This window comes from Eleutherodactylus coqui, chromosome 5 (assembly GCF_035609145.1).
Source record: "Eleutherodactylus coqui strain aEleCoq1 chromosome 5, aEleCoq1.hap1, whole genome shotgun sequence".
Taxonomy (NCBI): Eukaryota; Metazoa; Chordata; class Amphibia; order Anura; family Eleutherodactylidae; genus Eleutherodactylus; species Eleutherodactylus coqui.
The window spans coordinates 37,391,015-37,403,500 of NC_089841.1; the positions used below are offsets into that span (position 1 = coordinate 37,391,015).

Genomic DNA, 12,486 nt, shown 5'->3' on the forward strand with positions numbered 1-12,486 from the left:
CCAGTGAAAGTAACTGTGCGGTAAGTCAGCATGTGGAAAGCAGGCCTTTTGGGTAGGGGATGTGATAGGACCGGATGACGGACAGGACCACAACTGAGCTGTCACCCTCTCAGTGATGGCGCCCGGGATGTCCCGCACCTGCCGCACCCGGCTTCCTATGCCACTGGTTATTGTACAAACAAAATTGTGACTTTTTTTCAACTTTCCAGTTTTCTTAAAATTGGGTGGGCTTAATGAGCTGGGACATGTCTTCTGCGGCCCGACAGATTTACTATAACGTACACCAAAAACTTGGATGCATTATAACATAAATGTACACCATCAGGTGCAAACTTGATTTTCCTCAAACATGGATGTGCCTTTTTTAATTTCATTTCTATTTTTAGATTTAAAAAACAAACTTTTTCCTTTTTGTTTTTTTTCTCCTTTTGTTTCAAAAGCCTGCTGAAGGCCATGCATTTTTAAGGGGTAAATTAATTTATAATGGTACCACTTTAGGTTAAACATAGCGTGTTGTTTAAGATATATATAATATATATCTTATTATATAATATTATATAATATTTTTTATTTTTGGATATATATATGTGTATGTGTATATATATATGTATGTGTTTGTAAAAAAAAAGGGGGGGGGGGAGGGGACAGACCACAAAGAGGCAGATGTGGGTAGGATTGGGGAGGGAAGAAGGGAGCAAGATATGAGGTTTTCTAACTAGACCTTTATAACAAATGTAAACTGGACTGGGGGCATCAACCTGACTGACGCTCCCTTAACTAATAACAAAAACTTACCCGGAGACTTCTTGTGTGTAAATGTGGGGTAGGCCACAGCTTTTATTAAATATTTAACCTCTACTATTTTAATTTAACTATTTTAACTCCATAACCCTTCCCATGCTACAACCCGCTTAATTTAAACTGATTTTAGCTTTAACTATTCCACAGGACGTTTGTAAGCCCGCTTTCCTTGGGCTTGTAAACCCTCCTCTTCTCCAGCATGGAAAGTTCAGGCCAACCACAGCTGTGACAACTTCCGAACGCATAAAGTCCTATAAAGTCTTTCCTCACCCATCTCACGGGCGGGTGGGTGGGCGTCTTGCTCGGCTCCGTCCTCTTTCCTCCACGCTTCTTCTCTTTCCGTTCTTCTTCCTGTCTTCTCCTTCTTCTTCCTTCCTTAGCTCCTCCCCCCATCTAGCTCGCTGATCCCCTAAACCCCGCCCCCAGTCCCATGCAGCATCGTTATTCACTGTGCTGCATAAGAAACTGAGTGATTTTAAGTTTAGTTTTTTAGCATCTCCCTCCTCCTGCATGGCCCCAACAGGGCTCGGAGAGCACCCAGGAGTTTTATGTGGTGGCTGCAGACACGGGGCTCCCCTCCACACCTCTAGGATCACATCAATCACAGGACTATCATTACATACCACCCCCTCCCCATTGTTCTCTCTATATACTAAGATGTTAGATGAAAGGATTCATTAATAGTCTCCCTCTCTCGTCAAGGCAATATGTTAAAGCTTTCCCAGCTTTCAAAAAACCTGGGTTTCCTTTGCGGATGAGACCTTTAACCAATCCATCTGCATGAGAAATCGTGAATTTATCTATGAAGAGTTTAAGGGAGGGTGGGTTCATGTCAATCCATGTCTGCAGGATTGTTTTGACCTCGGCCATGGCTACCATATGTAGAAGTTTTCGACTTCCTGGTGTACATCTTCATCTTGGTCTATGTAACCAAAGATTGTCCAGGTGGGATTGAGGGAGCCAGATGAGTGATGGTGAACCTGTGTATCCTGTTCCAGAAATTCTGAATCACAGGGCAGTCCCACAGCAATGGAAATGACCTGTCCCCAGCTCTTGACATCTGGGACAGCTATGATCTGGATATATTTCTATTTTTGAGAGGGAAATATATACATTTGTAGGTAGAAATACGAATATATATATATATATATATATATATATATATATATATATATAATGTCTTTTTTTTATATGTGTACTAATTCTATTTTTCTATACATACTAATTCTATGCTAAAATGAAAAAAACTTAATATGTAGCCTTAAAAATCATATCAGATATGCCAAGGCTTTACAAGGCTGAGAGAGATGTGTCCAGAAATTCAGAGATGATACAGAACCGGATACGAAGGCTGCGTGCTTGGCTATTTTCCCAGTATCTACATAACGACTGTTTAACTATGTATATGACTAACACTGCCTCAGGCAGAACTGCAGACATCACATATATGGTTATGCGTTGGATTTGAGCCAATAAGACACACTTCTAATGATGTAATAAGGGGGATAAAGCCCCATGTAATCTGTAATAAAGTGCACAGTTATTTCCCCGTGTGAGGCACTATACCAGACCTCTGTGTGTGGTGTTTCTTCTTTACCGCCGGCAACGGTGCATTGGGGTGGGCCTGATTGGTGCTGTACACAGAATTTCCCTGACAGTTGGCGCCCGACGTAGAGGCAGCAAAACCGGAGCCGTACAGCCCACACCACCCGGATCCATGCCACAAGGAAGCCGTCCTGCTGCAAACCGAGCCTGATCAACTCACTGAACTCAAGGTAAGATCAGCATATATTTATGTTGCGTTTTACGCTTGGAGTCTTGCAGCAGGAGGGACTATCTGTGTTTTGGGAGCGGATGGGTTGGGTTAAGAGTTCTACATGGTAACTCAAGGGCTTCGGGTTTGCCGTCATGGACCACTGACCGTGATAAGTGCTCCAATCGCCCACTCAGGAACTAGTCTATAGTTAATTTGTACTCTGAAGTCCGTATCTTTTTAGCAGTAGTGGGGGTTGTTTGTTGTATCTGCAGATTTTTTTTCTCTTTTCTTTTTTTGTCTCACAGAAGGAGGGACCCCCAGTTGTTTTGCCATACATAAGGGGCTGACAATTTAGATTAGTGGGGTTGCGCTCTGTGAGATGTGCAGTTTTGGCTTAGAAGAAGGTACCTTTGGTTATCTTGCCACAGAGAGCAGATAATTTGGACTAGAAGGAAGTACTCTGTGTAACGTGTAGTTTTAGTTTGTTAGTCTCATAGAAGCAGGGACCTTCGGTTATCTCGCCACGGAGAGCAGATCATTTGGGCTAGAGGGAAGTACTCTATGAGTCTGTGTTTAAAAAGACGGAGCCTCTTAAGGTCCGTCATCGAGCGGATTAATTGGTGGCAGAGAGACAAGGGTCTCAGTTTGTAAAATGTAAGAAAACCCTTATAAAAATGTGTGACATGGACCCGCACGGTAGATTACTGTATGGAGACTGGGAGGAGGTTCTTAGGACCAAGAAGGGTGCTTTGAAAGACAAAGGTTTACTAGAAAGTGCTGAAATGAGATGCAGAGGGACAGTCAGAGAAAGTTAAGTACGTACACGTATTAAGAAAGTATTTGTAAGTGAAATGTTGGAAAGTACAGTATGTGATCGGAAGGGTGTCGGGACAGTGTCTATTGAAGGTTACATTGGCGGTTAGGTAGAGAGAGAAATATGGGGAACAAGCAAAGTGGAGAGAAAGGTTACTGGCATATGATTTGGTGGCAGAGAGAGGGAGAGGAAAAGGTGTATAATACTAGGTGGATAGATATAGGTGTGTGTGTATATATATATATATATATATATATAGTTAACTGAGCTCGCTAGTGAAAGATTATTTACATGAAGATGCAGGGTGAGACAGCCCCCCTTCTCCTTATTTCTGTCTTCTTCTAACTCCTTCAAGGCCAAAAGATAAGAGCAGAGAGAATATTATACTAACCTTGGAAAGTAGCTTTGTTTGCTCTAATGGAATAGAAGCTTGTAATAAATCTAATGAATTATACTGTCTTGGTCTCTTTTTCATAAAAGTGTAAGACAGTTATACTTCACTCACATCCTGTGGGGGCTTTTAAGAATACAGGGGTTGAAAATGCAGAACATGTTGCATTGTCAGAAGGTCCCAGCATATGTGTTATTTATGCGTTTAAATGCAGGAAATAGTTAAACTAAAAGAACTTTGTTCAGTCTGTGTTTTATATTCACAGAGAGATAACAGTTATTTTGCAAAGGTGGGGGCTGAAAGATTGCCACTAGAGATGAGCGAGCGCACTCGTCTGAGCTTGATGCTTGTTCGATTATTAGGGTGTTCGAGATGCTCGTTACTCGAGATGAGCACAACGCGGCACTCGACTCCATTACATTTCCTTCCCTGAGAAATTTGCGCCCTTTTCTGGCCAATAGAAAGACAGGGAAGGCATTACAACTTCCTCCTGTGACTTTCCAGCCCTATCCCACCCCCCTGCAGTGAGTGGCTGGCCAGATCAAGTGACCCCTGAGTATTTAAATCAGCCCCGCCCGCGGCTCGCTACAGACACACGCTAAGGCCGCCTGCAGACGGGCAGGTCGGATCCGACGGCGAGAATTCTCATCACGGGACCCGACCCCAGCGCCTGCAGGGAGGAGAGCGCACTCACCCGTGCCCGGCGGCCCCGGCTCTTTCATGTGCGACTGGTCAGCGCACATTTCCGCAAGTCCCACACGGACGCTGCCACCCTGCAACATTGGTTTAATCTGCCAGTGCACCGACTGCTTTGCGACGTGCCCACACGGTGGAACTCTACGCTTCACATGTTGTCCCGGCTGTATGAGCAGCGTAGAGCTATCTTGGAATACCAACTCCAACATGGGCGGCGAAGTGGGAGTCAGCCTCCTCAATTCTTTACAGAGGAGTGGGCTTGGATGGCAGATATCTTCCAGGTCCTTGGAAACTTTGAGGAGTCCACCCTGATGGTGAGCGGCAATGCTGCAATCATTAGCGTCACCATTCCCCTGCTATGCCTGTTGAGAAGTTCCCTGCAAAGCATAAAGGCTGATGCTTTGCGGGCGGAAACGGAGGCGGGGGAAGACAGTATGTTGCTGGATAGTCAGAGCACCCTCATGTCTATATCTCAGCGCGTGGAGGAGGAGGTGGAGGAGCCTGAGGAGGAAGAGACAGCTGGGCCCACTGCAGATGGTGCCCATGCAGCTTGCCTCTCATCCATTCAGTGTATATGGCCTGAGGAGGAGGAGGAGGAGGAGGACACTCAAAGTGATCTTCCTAGTGAGGACAGCCATATGTTGCGTACAGGTACCCTGGCACACATGGCTGACTTTATGTTAGCATGCCTTTCTCGTGACCCTCATGTTAGACGCATTCTGGCCACTACGGATTACTGGGTGTACACACTGACCCACGGTATAAGGAGAACCTTTCCACTCTCATTCCCGAAGAGGAAAGGGGTTTGAGAGTGATGCAATACCACAGGGCCCTGGTGGACAAACTGATGGTAAACTTCCCATCTGACAGCGCTAGTGGCAGAAGGCGCAGTTCCGAGGGCCACGTAGAAGGGGAGGCGCGGAGATCAGGCAGCATGTTCAGCGCAGGCAGGGGAACACTCTCCAAGGCCTTTGCCAGCTTTATGGCTCCCCAGCAAGACTTTCTCACACCTCCCCAGTCCAGGCTGAGTCGGAGGGAGCACTGTAAGAAGATGGTGCGGGAGTACATACTCGATCGTACCACCGTCCTCCGTGACGCCTCTGCTCCGTACAACTACCTGGTGTCAAAGCTGGACACGTGGCCCGAACTCGCGCTGTATGCCCTGGAGGTGTTGGCGTGACCTGCGGCTAGCATCTTGTCAGAGAGGGTGTTTAGTGCAGCTGGGGGAATCATCACGGACAAGCGTACCCGCCTGTCAACTGACAGTGCCGACAGGCTTACACTCATAAAGATGAACAAAGCCTGGATTTCCCCAGACTTCTCTTCTCCACCAGCGGACAGCAGCGCTACCTAAAGAACTTTGTCAATCTGTGTATGATATTCGTCCTCCTCTGGCTCCTCCTCCTGAAACCTCACGTAATCACCGCGAGTGGGCAATTTTTCTGTGGGCCAAAAGGCTCATATAACTTTTCTAAATAATATTTATCTGTTTCAATTCTCATTAAAGCATTGAAACTTCCACCTGAACCAATTGTTTTTTAGACTGGGCTGCCTCCAGGCCTAGTTAAAAATTAAGCCACAGTACGCTAAGCGATTAATGGGTTTCACCTGCCCTCTGGGTTGGGCATGGGCAATTTTTCTGGGGTACATTTGTACTGTTGGTACACCAATTTTTCGGCCCCTCGCCTACAATGTAATCCAAGTAATTTTTATGGGCTTCGCCTGCACTCATGGTACACCACTGTGTCTGGGGTTGGCCTACACTTGTGCTACAGAAATGTAACTCTGTTCTGCCTACCTATACTTCTGCCACTGTAACGCTTGAGGTGTCTGATTAGACTTCTGCAACAGAAATGTTACTTCGGTCTGCTGATACTTGTGCTCCTGAAATTTTAGCTTGGTTGGTGTATGCTGTTACTACTGTAATTCAACTAATACTGGGCTCTGCCCATGATGCTTCAACGGAAATGTTACTGGGGCATGTCTATACTGCTATAACAGAAATGTAACAAATGGTGGGCTCTGCCCATACTGCTTCTACGTAAATGTTACTGGGGCCTGTCTATACTGCTACTACTGAAATGTTACAAATGCTGTGCTCTCCCTACACTGCTGCCAGGGAAATGTGAATCTGCTGCTTTGCCCATACTGCTTCTATGTTAATGTTACTGGGGTCTGTCTGCAATGCTGCCAATGAAATGTTACTGGGGTCTGTCTGCACTGCTGGAACTGAAGTTTTACTGGGGTCTGTCTATACTGTTGCTACTGAAATGTTACTGGGGTCTGTCTTCACTGCTGCCTCTCTCACACGAGTGGTTTTTAGTAGCGCAGAGCATTATATATTTGCTGTGGGCCGACAAGCCCCATACGCTATCTTGGCGTGTATAATAAGCGCCAAGATAGTGCGTGCTGTGTGTGAGAGGCACAATTGAAAGTAATGTTAAGATTGGTACTGTGTATTGTTGTTAGCTGTTTAGTCGTTCATGACCCTCGGCGACCCTAAAGGCTCCCTCACTCAATGGTTTTCGGTTTTGCACAGTTTTTTCAGCTGTGTGATATCCATGCCAGTATCAGCTCTGACAGTATCAGCCATCGTGTTTTTTGGCATCAGGGTCTTCTTTTGCCGCTGATCTGTCCAAGCATTATAGATATTACTAGCAACTCTACTTGCATTACATGGCCAAATCCAAGAGTCTGAGTCTGGTCATCTAGGCCTCCAGTGATACATCGGGTCTTATATGTTCAGAACTTCTCTGTTAGTTACTCTTGCCGTCCAGGGCATACACCGCAGCTTTCGCCAGCACCACAGCTCAAACGTATCAACCCTCCTATCAGCTTCCCTCGTAGTCCAGCTTTCACATCCATACATGGCTATGGGGAAAACAGTGGTTTGCACTATCCTGCATTTAGTTGCTATGTCGATACTTTTCCAGATTTTGGCCATGTTTAGCATCGAGTTTCGCCCCAATGCTATCCTACGTTTTATCTCTGGCATAGATTCTCCAGCCTAGTCAATTTTTGAACCACGGAAGCTCTGCTACATCTAATAGACTCAGCCCCACTGTAACTGACATATTCAACAATGTTATATCATGGCTGAATCTGGCAAGGCACACACTCAGCTCTGCTACAACTAAAAGACTCAACTTTACTCTACTGTATCTGACATATTCAACAATGCTATAACACTGCTCAATCTTCTCAATTGAAAACAAAGTAGCAAAAGGAATTGATTTTGATGATGCGATTTTAAAATTTGCAGAGAACAAAGTTAGGAGACAAAGATTTTAAAGGGGTTGTCTCGCGAAAGCAAGTGGGGTTATACACTTCTGTATGGCCATATTAATGCACTTTGTAATATACATCGTGCATTAAATATGAGCCATACAGAAGTTATTCACTTACCTGCTCCGTTGCTAGCGTCCTCGTCTCCATGGCTCCGTCTAATTTTGCTGTCTGCTTGCTTTTTTAGACGCGTTTGCGCAGAAGGGTCTTCTTCTTCTGGTTCGTCCGGGCACGAGCGGCGTTTTGGCTCCGCCCCCTTCTATGCGTCATCGCGTAGCTCCGCCCCGTCACGTGTGCCGATTCCAGCCAATCAGGAGGCTGGAATCGGCAATGGAACGCACAGAGCCCATGGTGCACCATGGGAGAAGACCCGCGGTGCACCATGGGAGAAAACCGCAGTGCATCCTTGGGAAAAGAACCGGCGGCCATCTTTGGGAAACGTTTTATAAGTTGATGAAACACAAGAACTGTGAGTAGAAACCTGCTTTAAAAGCCATTTACACTGGTGCATAGTAATGTATGCTTAAGAAGGGGGACTGGGCAAAAAAAAAATCACTGTTGCCTCGAGACAACCCCTTTAAGTGTTTATCGCAACAATGTTAATTAAATAAACCAGAAAATTACAGTTGCAACTGTAATTACCTTGTTTTTCCTTCTTTTAATAATCTCAAAAGTGGTGGTGGTGGGGGCAGAAAAATTTTTCGCCCCGGTTACCACTTGACCTTCCTATGCCACTGGCAATAACATCTGTGACAAAATTTGTGACTTTTTATTCTGAAAAACTGACTCAAGAGTTTAGCTAAATTTAATCCCAAGGCTCCATCGAACTTTCCCTTTCTCTTGTATCATATATAACATTACTTTGTCTGTAACTGTTTTGTTTTTTTTGTTGTTGTGCCTTGTACATAAAAATGAGTTTAAAGCAAAATGGCTACTTCCCTGTGTGAGTTCTTTGATGTTTAAGAAAATCTGATTTGCAGGTAAAAGATTTCTCACATTCTGAGCATGAAAATGGGTTCTTCCTTGTGTGACTTTTCTGATGTCTGACAAGTTTTGATTTCTATATAAAACATTTCCCACATTCTAAACATGTAAATGGCTTCTCTCCTGTGTGAGTCTTCTGATGTTGGGCAAGGTGTGATTTCAGTCTAAAACATTTCCCACATTCTGAACATGAAAATGGCTTCTCCCTTGTGTGAGTTCTCTAATTATTTACAAGTTCTGGTTTGTTTCTAAAACATTTCCCACATTCTGAACATGAAAATGGCTTCTCTCCTGTGTGACTTCTCTGATGTCTGACATGTTTTGATTTCACACTAAAACTTTTCCCACATTCTGAACATGAAAATGGCTTCTCTGCTGTGTGTTTTTTTTGTGTTTAACAAGATTTGATTTTGAAGTAAAATATTTCCCACATTCTGAACATGGAAGTGTCTTTCTCCCTCTCTGAGCTCTTTGATCTTCTCCCCTTTTGTGACTTTTATTTGGCTTATCAGTCTGTGCTGGAACAGAGGATGCATATTTGCTGTGAAGAACTGAGAGTATATCTGGGATAATGGCAGGTTTTTTAAATGTATCTTGTGTGATGCCACAATCCTCTGTTTTACAATCTGCAAACATCAGACGTCCCTCTGAGCTCCTTATACCATCACCTGCCAAGAATAAAGCTGATTTTACTATTTTTTTATTGAAATAACTTCAAAATTGATATAGATTTTTTTTACATTTCTATATAAATACTTTCATTGCAAATTACAAGTTACATAGCATTTTTTAACTAAGACAGTGGTGAAAAAGCTGGTCACAATCTAACAGTAGACCTCACAGCGAGGACCAGTAAATCATAATGTTTGGCCACAGGTTATTCCCTTGCATTTTTCCCCTTTCTGTGGTGAAGCCTCCATCTTCATAAGTTCATGTATCAGTGTACCTGTCACCGCTATTTTACTAAATGCTCAGTGGAGAATCATAAAGGTTCTTGTGAGTCAGTGCTAACAGCTGGTTTACTCACACACACTTAATGAGTGTGTCAGTCAGTGCTAATTGCTGGTTTAAAGGGGTTGTCCCGCGCCGAAACAGGTTTTGTTTTTTTTCAATAGCCCCCCCGTTCGGCGCGAGACAAACCCGATGCAGGGGTTAAAAAAGAAAACCGGATAGTGCTTACCTGAATCCCTGCGCTCCGGTGACTTCTTACTTACCTGGTGAAGATGGCCGCCGGGATCTTCACCCTCGGTGGACCGCAGGTCTTCTATGCGGTCCATTGCCGATTCCAGCCTCCTGATTGGCTGGAATCGGCACGTGACGGGGCGGAGCTACGAGGAGCCGCTCTCCGGCACGAGCGGCCCCATTCAGAAAAGAAGAAGACCGGCGATTAGACGCTGAAAATTAGACGGCACCATGGAGACGAGGACGCTAGCAACGGAACAGGTAAGTGAATAACTTCTGTATGGCTCATAATTAATGCACAATGTACATTACAAAGTGCATTAATATGGCCATACAGAAGTGTATACCCCCACTTGCTTTCGCGAGACAACCCCTTTAATCTCACACACTTCCTGACAGCTGCATGCAATTTATCATTCAGGGTAGAAGTGAAAAGTAATTTCATGTATTTGAAGTTAATACAAAAAAGGGTGATAGAAAGAAAAAGTTTATCACTTATCACAATCCGTGTTTCTGGAGTTGGTCAAAAAAATCTGCATTAACAACAGGCCTAAAAGCTTAATGTCGTAATCTGGCCTAATAAGTAACAAATTGTGACTGTCATCAATCATATGCAGCCTGTGGAAGATCTGAAAAAGGGGCATTCAAAAGATTTTACAGCACTGTCCTTCACAAGTCTCGGGTTCCTGTCCCTGGAAGATCATCGAGCACAAGGTAAATAAAAGAAGAATTTTTTACTTTGGCCATCTGTAGATCACCTTTGGGCACTTCACTCCAGAGTTCTGCATCTTTTTCAGTGAACAAAAGCCTATCTTTTAACTCTCCGAAGATAGCTAGCCTTCTCCCTGCGTTTTCCCATTTGCCTTACAAGGTGTTTCATTCACTGGGAAGGCTCTTTTACGTTGTGACTCTAACACCCTAAACATTTTGTCCTGGACCAAGCACAGTTGTCAGACTGAGGTCACCCTTGAACCTGGGACTCTGGCATCACAGTCAGCAGCTCTGCCGACTGGCTGTGAATTTGGAAAGCTCCCCTCTGATAACTCCATCTCTGATTTTTCTCTGTAGAGAACTAGTTTTTTCTGTAGAGGTGCTACATTTTCAGGTGTGTTCTTTTTTGGTAATGGAGAACCTTTCTGTTGATTTAGTCCTTTGGTTACCCTGGCTCCGGCTTGATTGGTCCACCTTTGAACTAGTGCAATGGGGGCAGGGTTGCAGTGAGCATTTGGTCTCAGTCCAGGTGCATTCTACTGAGTGTGAGGTCAAGGAGTTACCTCCGTATATTGAGGATTTTTCTGACGTATTTTCGAAACAACTTTCTGAGATGTTACCTCCGCCCCGAGAATGGGATTGCAAAAATCGATCTTCTTCCCGGTAGCAAGATCTCCAAGGGGGAATATATAATGTAACAGTCCCTGAACGAGAGGCGATGAAGGAGTATATTACGGAGAGTCTCGCCAAGGGATACATACGTTGTCCTGAATCACCCACAGGGGCAACATATTAACATCTTCATCAACACTTGTGAATCAGCCAACCCAAACAACCAATCAGGTTAAATCAGCCAACCAATCAGTTGCTGGAATTGCTGAATAGGGCAGAAGTGTTGATGAAGACGTTAATATGCGCAGGGGCAGGATTTTTTTTTCCGTTGAGAAGGATAGTGGCTTTTGGCCCTGTGTTGATTAAAGAGCCTTGAAGAGGATAACCGTAAAAAATCAGTAGTCATTGCCCTTGATTCCTGACCTCCTCAACCAGGTTATGAGAGCCCGTTGGTTCTCCAAGCTTGATCTTCAGGGAGCCTATAATCTCATTTGTATCAGAGAGGTGGACGAATGGAAAAACGATGTTTAATACTCCTTTGGGGCATTTTGAATGTCTAGTCATGCCATTCGGGTTATGTAACGCGCCAGCTCTTTTTTTCAAGGTTTTAGCAACGCCATTTTCCATGACATTCTGGGCATGTTCATGGTAGTATATTTGGATGATATTCTGGTATTCTCTTCTGATTGAGAGAGCCATATCAAGCATTTACGGTCAGTTCTTTCCCACTATTGAGCCTATCATTTGTATGCTAAGTTGGAGAAATGCCTTTTCGGGGTACAGGAGATTGCTTTTCTTGGATATGTCATTTCTCCATCAGCCATCCGGATGGACCCGGACAAGGTCAAGGCCATCACCGAATGGATGCAATCCGTCAACTTAAAGGCGTTACAACACTTTTTGAGGTTTGCAAACTTTTATGGGAAATTTATTGAGAACTTTTCGGTGGTGGCCAAACCCTTGACCAACCTGACCAAGAAGAGGGCTAGGGTTGATTCCTGGTCGCAGGAGGCTGTGAAGGCCTTTACATTTCTCAAGAAGGCTTTCTCCACAGCACCAGTTTGGGCTCAGCCAGATCTAGATTGCCCGTTCATCATTGAAGTGGATGCCTTGGAATATGGCGTGGGGGCAGTCCTCTCGCAGGAATCTCTCGTCCGTCCTGGTCTCCAACCCTGTGCGTTCTTTTCTAGGAAGTTTAATCAGGCAAAACTCAGCTATGATATTGGCAACAGGGAATTACTGGCCATAAAATGG

At 44.5% G+C, this 12,486-nt stretch overlaps 1 protein-coding gene and 1 pseudogene across 1 annotated transcript in view; both read right to left on the reverse strand.

Annotated features, from left to right (window-relative positions):
• The window catches only part of LOC136628740 (zinc finger protein 585A-like), a 406,543-nt gene that overhangs the window by 165,983 nt on the left and 228,074 nt on the right, over positions 1-12,486 (reverse strand). The gene's annotated exons all lie outside the window — the stretch shown is intronic.
• Positions 8,675-9,363, reverse strand: LOC136627187 (gastrula zinc finger protein XlCGF17.1-like; annotated as a pseudogene).